The following is a 9,584-nucleotide window of genomic DNA, read 5'->3' as shown; positions in this document are numbered from 1 at the left end:
GTCTGGCACCACGAGGTGCAGAGCCAATCTTAAGAAATGGGGCTACAAAGTGGAATCCACGACATGCGAGTGTGGAGAAGAGCAAACTACTGATCACCTGCTGCAATGCAACCTGAGCCCTGCCACATGCACAATGGAGGACCTTCTTGCGGCAACCCCAGAGGCACTCCAAGTGGCCAGATACTGGTCAAAGGACATTCAATCAACTACCAAGCTTGCAAATTTTGTGTTTTGTCTGTTTGTTTGTTTTGTTCTGTTAGAAATGTAATACAATTGTCTGGTTGCCCCTGACACGATAAATAAAATAAATCCAGTTCAAAGCAGATAAAAATGGATTTTATATTACAGGGTAGATGGAGCCTGGGGGTGCATATGCAGAATTAATGGATGCAGTTTGATCCCACTTTCTTTGCCAGGGCTCAGTGCTATGGAAGAATGGGAACTGTAGTTCCATAAAGATGGCTCCCCCCCCCCAAAAAAACTACAAATCCCAGGTTTCCATGGCATTGCATTGAGCCATCTGAAGAGGTGTCAGTCTGCATTTCCCGCCCTTGGGAGCTTTCCCAAGCCTGGTTTCCTCATCTAAAGCAGGGCAGACTTTGGCCTCTGTTTGACAGAAAGGGCCTCAGGTCCCTTCCACTCTGCATCTATATCTCAGGATCGGATCCCAGATTATCTGTTTTCCCCGGATTATCTGGCAGTGGAGACTCAAATAATCCATTTTAAATCAGATAATCTGAGGCCCCTTCCACACAGTTGAATAAAATCCCACATTATCTGCTTTGAACTGGAATATATGGCAGTGTGGACTCAGATAACCCATTCCAAAGCAGATATTGTGGGATTTTCTGCCTTGATATTCTGGGTTATATAGCTGTGTGGAAGCGTCTTTGGATCAGATACTGGGATATAGGACAGTGTAGAAGGGGACTTAGTCAAGGCCCTTCCACACAGAAAATGAAGCAGGCTTTTTCTTTCCCTGAGCAATTGCTCAGAGGCTCAGCCAAAATGCTTCGTTTCAGTTCAAATTGCGGACGCAGATGAATCAGGAAAGACAGCCAACTGGGTTCTGCAAGAATATCAAAGTTTATTTATAGCAGCTGCTAGTGGCTCTCCGACACAACAAATGGCGTCTCTGGGAAAGCCCCCGAGCATCAAAGGTAGTGTTCTTTTATACATCAAAAGGGGTTCGGCTTTAAGAGCCGCCCCGAAGATTAAATCATTGGTTTAGAAAGCTGTCAATATTATAATTATATTAAGCAATTAGCTCATATATTTTTAAGTTTCGCTTCGCAATAAGCAAGCCCCTTCTTGGAAAACATCTCAAGATGCCGACATGCAAAATACAGCTGAAAACATCTGCTGATCTTGGCAAGTTCTAACTTTAGCCTTGGCCACTTCCTTTCTGCAAAGTTGGCAAGTCTCATGACCGATTTTTCACCCTTTCACAAAAAACTCATCTTGAGTCTGTCTTTGTCTCCCATATATGGTCAAGTCCATCCGTTCTCTCTTCTACATGCAAACCCCGGCAGCTAAGCTGTGCTTCTTGCCTTTTCTATAGCTGTACCTTTCTGCATACCTACAGCTGTACCTTTCTGCCTTATTCCCACATGTTTTTGTTTTGCGAAGCGGTTTACAAAAGCGAGAGCAAAATCAGCAAGGGTTAGATATTACGGATCTCTCCAATTATGCCTTTTAATGAGAGCTATCTTTTCTACCGAAGCTGCCTGATGCATATATCTCTGGCAAACTTGAAGCAAAATTGGAAAACAGCACATTAGCAACAAAAAGACAAAACCGCATAGCATAATCACAAGTATTATTTCTCTAAGCCATGATGCTGAAGGAAGCAGAGACGTTAACCATGAGAAAGGTTGCCATCCATCTTCCTTTACGTTATGATTTATTAACTCTTGCAATTTTTCCAAATCATCTTCAATTGTTTGGTTTAGATTATGAAATTGGACCACGCACTGGCCCTTTATTATAGAACAGAATCCTCCTTTTGTTGCCAACAAATAATCTAGGGCTAGCTTGTGTTGCATTGCCATTTGGCTTAGTTCTTCAATTTCTGATTGTAATTGTCTAACTATTTTTCCTGTGGCATTTATGCTTTTTTCTAATCTACATGTGAGTCCCATGATACTCTTTCTGTTTTCTTGGGCCATTATTCCAGGATAGGACCCGAGGGTTAGGAGCCCTGTTATTAATCCTCCTCCTATCCTTGAGCCTCCAGTTTCGGACAGTTGTGAGTCTATAATCACTTCGTCTGAGCACTCAGGTCCTAGGGGTGCTATGGCTTTCAAAGATCTCTGAAGCCTCCTAGGGTGTTTAAGGACTCGTACAGGGAATGTCAGGTATCCTACCCCAACACACTGGTTTCTTCCTGGATGAAAATTGGTTGTCCATTTATCAAAGAAAAACCACATATTGGGATCTCTAATATGCCATCCTGAACAAATACTGCCTCCATTTCTCAGGGATGTGTAATTTGACTCAAACAGTGGGTACTCAGGGTACAGTTCCTTCCAGTCCGTGTCGGCCAGATTTTGTTTGTTAACATATGTAGAGTTATAGGTTCCATACAAATAAAACTTGTCCTGACAGTGAGTGTAATTTGTCAACCTTGTTAGGAAGGCTTTTCTGTGCTCCCAGCCTTTCCATTTTTGATTCCATGTACCCTTGTTTGCACAACAAAAACACATTCCTCTCGTGGTGGCAGTATATCTTATTCGTCTGAATTTAATGTGTTTTAATCCATCGGGGACCTGAGAAAATATGGTGGGATTTTGAATAGTTCCTTGTAACCCCCCGAGCACCACCTGGGGGTCAGCTATTAGGGTAGGGAGGAAAGAGAAGTCACCTACTTTCTCTGGATGTTCATATAGGAGTGCCACATCTTTTCCATGCTGATCAAACATGAATCTAGCATGCTCTTTTAGCCAATTTCCCTGTATCATAGTGATCATGTTTATAAGCATCATATATCCAAAAACCGTTCGAACTCCTATTGGTTTTCTAGGGCATCTTTCCCTCCTCCCCATTATAATCTCTATCCACCACTTCCAAGATAGGGCTTTCGTTGGGCCACACTGCGTCATACTTGACCTGCGACGATCTGTTGTTCCCGAAGAGGTCAGCTTCATGGCCTTGTTGACCCCTCAGGGAGTTGCCGGACGATCCTGAGTCTCAGGTCACTCTGATCTGCCTTTTTTATCTCCCACATGGGGGGTGCCAGCTTGGCACGGGTGTAATGTATCCAAGGTTTAACTTCCTTCACTTTAATGGCAGTAGGGGTTGATATCAGCACAGTATAGGGCCCTCTCCACTTAGGTCCTAGTGGGTCAATCTTCCACTCTTTCACAAGCACCTCGTCACCTGGCGAGAAACAATGCAAAGGTGTGGTAGGATAGGGTGGATTTAACTCTGAAGTATATTGTGCAATTTGTTTTATCTGTCCAGCCAGGGCTTGCACTTGTTGAATGGTTTGTTTATCTCCAATCACATGTTGGTCTCCCCCTTTGTCCAGTATCGACCTCAAATTTAATGGTGGTCTGCCATATAGTCTCTCATAGGGGGTCAGACCTGTTCTTTTGTGAGGGGTACACCTTATTCTCAATAGTACCATGGGCAGTATTACAGTCCAACCCAGCCCTGTCTCTTGACAGATTTTTGACATAGCAGTCTTTAGAGTCCGATTCATTCTCTCAACTTTAGCTGAGGACTGGGGCCTATAAGCGCAATGCAATTTCCATTTTGTGCCCAATATTTGACACAGTCCTTGAATCACCTTGTGTACATAAGCTGGACCGTTGTCAGACCCTATTTCTAATGGTATTCCAAATCTGGGGATTATGTCCTTCAAAAGTGCTCTTGAAACTTCTACTGCCTTTTCAGTTCGGGTTGGGTATGCCTCTACCCACCCGGTATAGGTGTCCACAAAAACAAGCAAATATTTGTAGCCCTTTTGCGGGGGCATCTCAGTAAAATCAGTCAAAATTGCCTCGAATGGGACGTTGCCTATGTGTTGAATTCCTGGTGGCTTTAAGGGTCCTTCTCGAGGATTATTTTTGGCGCATGTCCAGCATCTGTGTGCTGCTGCTGCTGTCAGGCTATAGAGTCCATCAATGTACATTTGCCGTTCTAGCAGCTTAGCTAAGGCTGTCTTACCCAGGTGTGTGTTGGAGTGCATATGTCGGACTATGTGCCACGCCATATCCTTAGGGACATAAACGCGGTTATCTGGCATCACAATGACCTCTCCCTTCCATTCTCCTTTTTCCCCCAAAGCCCAATTCTCCTCTTCTTTTGTGTATGTAAACTTTTCTAATGGGGGATCTCTTATTACCGTCACAGCCAACAGGTGCTGCTTATTGTGGGGGTGCTTAGCTGCCTCTCTTGCGGCCAAATCAGCTAGTCTATTACCCTGTGTCACTGGGTCTTCTCCCCTTTGGTGTCCTTTGCAATGCATTACAGCCACTTTGTCCGGGTCCCATACCGCCTCCAGGAGGGCCACAATCTCAGCTGCATTTTTAACGCCCTTTCCAGCCGACGTAAGGAGTCCCCGCTCCTTGTACAAAGCTCCATGGGCATGGAGCGTAGTAAAGGCGTACTTTGAGTCCGTGTAGACATTGACCCGTTTTCCCTTTGCCAACTGCAGTGCTCTGGTGAGGGCTATCAATTCAGCCCGTTGAGCGGAGGTTCCCGGAGGGAGCGACTCTGCTTCCAGAATCTCTCCCCCCCCCTGTACCACCGCATATCCTGCACGCCTCTCACCGTTCTCCATGAAGCTACTGCCATCCGTGAACAGGGTCATGTCTGCCTTGGACATTGGTACGTCCTTTAAGTCAGGTCGGCTGGAATATACCTGTTCCATCACCTGAATGCACTGGTGGACTGTCTCCTCTCCTGGGGCAGGCAACAAGGTGGCCGGATTTAAGGTGGCACAAGTTTCTAGGGTCACCATCGGGTTATCACACAACACCCCCTCATATTTTGTCAGTCTCTCATTTGTGAGCCAGCGCGGTCCCTTGGTGTCTAACAGCGCCTTTACATGGTGTGGTACTTTGACGGCCAGTGGCTGTCCTATAGTCAATTTACTTGCTTCTTTTATCAAATCTACTGCTGCTGCCACTGCACGAAGACAGGGCGGCATTCCCTGTGCTACCGTGTCTAACTGTTTTGACAGATAAGCCACTGGTCTCTGCCATGATCCTAATGTCTGGGTAAGCACCCCTATAGCCACTCCTTCTTTTTCAGACACGAACAAGTCGAACGGTTTTTCCAAGTCTGGGAGCCCGAGCGCCGGAGATGACATCAAGGCTTCTTTTAGGGCCTCAAAAGCCTCTTGGCACTCTCTTGTCCATTCAAAAGGGTCTTCTCTATTTCCTCGGGTAGCTCGGTACAGAGGTTTAGCCAACGTAGCGTACCCAGGAATCCAATGTCTACAGTATCCTGTTGCACCCAAAAACTCCCTCACCTGTCTCCTAGTGGACGGTGTAGGAATTGCACAAATTACTTCCTTTCTTTCTGTTCCCAAAGACCTATGTCCTTCAGTTATTTCAAATCCCAGGTATTTTACAGTCTTTTGACACAGCTGGGCCTTTTTCTTTGATACCTTGTAGCCTTTTTCCTCCAATGTTCCTAACATCTGCAAGGTGTAATGCCTGCATCCCTCTTGCGTCTTGCAAGCTATCAGTAAATCATCTACATATTGGAGCCAGATTCCTTCAGATTCAGGGATCTTGAACTCCTCTAAGTCCTTAGCGAGCGCCTGGCCGAAAATGGTCGGGCTATTTTGCCAGCCCTGAGGAAGGCGCCTCCACATAAACTGAGTCTTTTGGCCCGCTTGCTGGGTGTTCCATTGGAAAGCAAAGATGGGTTGGGAGACTGGAGCTAACCTGATGCAAAAGAACGCATCCTTCAAGTCCAAAACTGTAAACCATGCCGTCCACGAAGGGATTAGGCTCATCATAATGTAGGGATTTGGTACTACTGGGGTGAGGAGCACCGTGGCTTGGTTGACTGCCCTAAGATCCTGCACCGGGCGGTACTCATTCTTAGTTCCTGGCTTCTTTATCGGTAACAGAGGTGTGTTCCATGGTGAACTACAGGGCACAATAATTCCGTGTTCTAACAACCTGTCAATGTGAACTTGTATCCCTGCAGAAGCTTCCCGACTCACTGGGTACTGTGGTCTTTTGACTGGGACTGCTCCTTTCTTCACCTCTACTACCACTGGGGGCACATATTTAGCCAGTCCTGGAGGATTGTCTTCTGCCCACACCAAAGGAGTTCGCTCCCAGGGCCATTCAACTTTTGGCCGCGGGGTAGACTTCTCCTGTTGTACTAAGTATATCCTCCATTCCTCTTCCATGGGTATTGTCAATTCCATTTGGCCATCGTCTAAAAATTGGATTTGTGCTCTTAATTTTGACAAAATGTCTCTTCCTAATAATGACACTGGGCAATCAGGGTGATATAGTAATTTATGACTCACATTATGGCCTGCCAGATTACATGTCCGTTCCTGTAGAAAAGGGCATTTCTGAATTTTTCCTGACAGCCCCACCACTTTGGTGACTTCTGTGCTGGTAGGACCAATAAGTTTGTTCACCACTGATCGTTCTGCCCCAGTGTCCACTAAAAAGTCAACTTGCTGGTCCCCTACTTTCATAGTGACCATCGGCTCCCCGGGGTCCAGCAAAACGAGAGCCTGGTCGGTTCATTCCTCTTCCTCCGCATCCTCCCATTCTTCTTCTGCTATTGCAGCCACTACTGCTTCCCTCTTCTGGTGTGGAGTATAACCTCCACGGCCTCTTCCACGTCCTCTACCTCTTCCTCTGCCTCGTCCTTCGCCTCCTTCCTCTCCAGACACCTTCTCTGTACATTCCCCCTTCCAGTGACCATACTTCTTGCACCTGGCACATTGATTCCATCCTAGCTTCTTTCGCTCTCCTCCTTTTCCCCTTCCTTTCCCTCTCGATCCTTCTGTCTCTCCATCCATCATGGTCAACAATACTTTATATCCTTCTTTACGATCTCTCTTCTTCTTCTCTTCTTCTTTCTGATCTCTGGCCATATACACTTGTTCTGCTATGGCTAGGAGTTCATTCATACTTTTCCCTATGAATCCCGGTTGTTTTTGAATTTTTCTTCGGATGTCATCTGCTGCCTGGCTGATGAAAGACTGCTGCAGTGCCCTTCTCCCATTCTCATCTTCTAAATTATATGGGCTGTATTTCCTATATGCCTCTTCTAGTCTCTCCAAAAATGCTGAGGGAGATTCACTCTTCTCCTGTCTCACCCCTTGGATCTTTTGGATGTTAGCTGGCCTTTGTGGTCCCCTTTTAACAGCATCTATCAGGATCCCCTGATAGGTCGTTAGGGTCGTCCTATCGTTGGCAACGTTGGCCTTCCAACCCGGATCCTTTCCAACGGGGAAGCGCTCTGCCCCCCAGGCAACCGCATCCTGACCCGCTGGCGGCTGATTTTGGGCCAGTAACGTAGCTTGATTGATCACTTGCCTTCTCTCCTCTGTGGTAAACAAGACCTGGAGGAGCTGTTGGCAATCTCGCCACGTTGGATTATGGGTAGCTATAATAGTTTCTAATAAAGTCGCCATTGCTTGGGGTTGCTCGGAGTAGGGAGGTGTAGAACTCTTCCAATTTAGCAAGTCACTGCTGGTAAATGGGACCACCTGATATAATTGATAAGGCTGGTCATTTTGATCCAATACACTAACTTCCCTTATTGGAAATTTCCTCGCCGTTGTGCTATCTGCCGGACCTTCCACAGGGGAGAGCTCAGCTTGCCTGCTTCTAGTAACGGCTGGGCTTGCATCGCTAGGTTCTCGGGCGGGACGTCGCACCGTTTGTGTGGTGGTGTCCGCAACCCTTAATTCATCCCGGAGGTTTCGGAAGGGATTGGTTTCACTGTATGGAGGCTGTAGAACTATGGACACTGGGCTGTCATATGATGGAGGCGGTGTTATCGCCCGTTCCTGGTCAACTGGTCTCTGGGCGCCTTGAACTGCTGCTAGTGGGGGCGCATTGGGAATTACTGGCAATGGTAATGTCCGTCCCTGATCCATGGGCCCCTGGGCGCCTTGAGCCGCTGCTAGCGGGGGCCCGTTGGGAGTTGCATATCGCGGCCCCCGGTAACTACATCCCTCCGCCGGCTCTTCTTCCTGGGCAAGGACTTTAACCTTGACTTTCTTTTCCTGTTTTCTTATCATCATACACTGTACTTCTTCACACTTTCGGACCCAATCAGGATTTTGGGTCACCACGTTGTCCCAGGCATCAATATAAATATATTGATCCGGATGATGGTTAGCACAAAATTTTTCTACCTGCCTAATCTTCTTTAGGTCCCACGACCCCTCTGCAGGCCACCCAAAAGGAAAGGTAGGCCATTCTCCTGTGCACAGATTCCTTAATCTGTAGTCCTTAAAATCCCCTGGATCTCCCTGACTTGATGCAGCTACAAACTTGTCAAAGTTGTCTAGCATACACTGAAGCGGAGACACTGTCTTTGAGTTCCTCCCACCCATGGCCTCTAGTGGGGAGCAAACCTTGACCTAGATGCCCGGACACTCGACGGCACGTTTTAGGAACTGCAAGGTTTGCTCCGTCCTCCCACTACCCCACGGGATACTTAGTGGTCCCCCTTCCCCCAGCGCTGGTGTGTGTTACCTAGTGTCTTACTTGACCACTTATACTTGCCGGGCCTCTGTAGACGTTGGAACAACCTTCGTCCCCCGGACTTTCCTCCTTTTGGATCCTTCTTATCACTCCTCCACTCCCAGTTGATTTCTTGAGAACCCGAAGAGTTGCGATTTACCTTGATCAAGCAGCACTGACAGAAGAGGGGAGTGTCGCAGCCGGCTATTAGTCGGGGGCCCCCTTTGTCTCGGCTAACGGCAATCGCCTCTCGCGCCCCTGATGCTGATCAAAAATCGTCTTGCCAACAAGATCCGTCTCCCCCGACTCTGGCCCGTCTGAATCAAATCTCGGTGGAACCTCCAAAAATGAAGCAGGCTTTTTCTTTCCCTGAGCAATTGCTCAGAGGCTCAGCCAAAATGCTTCGTTTCAGTTCAAATTGCGGACGCAGATGAGTCAGGAAAGACAGCCAACTGGGTTCTGCAAGAATATCAAAGTTTATTTATAGCAGCTGCTAGTGGCTCTCCGACACAACAAATGGCGTCTCTGGGAAAGCCCCCGAGCATCAAAGGTAGTGTTCTTTTATACATCAAAAGGGGTTCGGCTTTAAGAGCCGCCCCGAAGATTAAATCATTGGTTTAGAAAGCTGTCAATATTATAATTATATTAAGCAATTAGCTCATATATTTTTAAGTTTCGCTTCGCAATAAGCAAGCCCCTTCTTGGAAAACATCTCAAGATGCCGACATGCAAAATACAGCTGAAAACATCTGCTGATCTTGGCAAGTTCTAACTTTAGCCTTGGCCACTTCCTTTCTGCAAAGTTGGCAAGTCTCATGACCGATTTTTCACCCTTTCACAAAAAACTCATCTTGAGTCTGTCTTTGTCTCCCATATATGGTCAAGTCCATCCGTTCTCTC

This window comes from Anolis sagrei, chromosome 2 (genome assembly GCF_037176765.1).
Source record: "Anolis sagrei isolate rAnoSag1 chromosome 2, rAnoSag1.mat, whole genome shotgun sequence".
Classification (NCBI taxonomy): Eukaryota; Metazoa; Chordata; class Lepidosauria; order Squamata; family Dactyloidae; genus Anolis; species Anolis sagrei.
Note: the sequence above shows the minus strand (reverse complement) of the source record.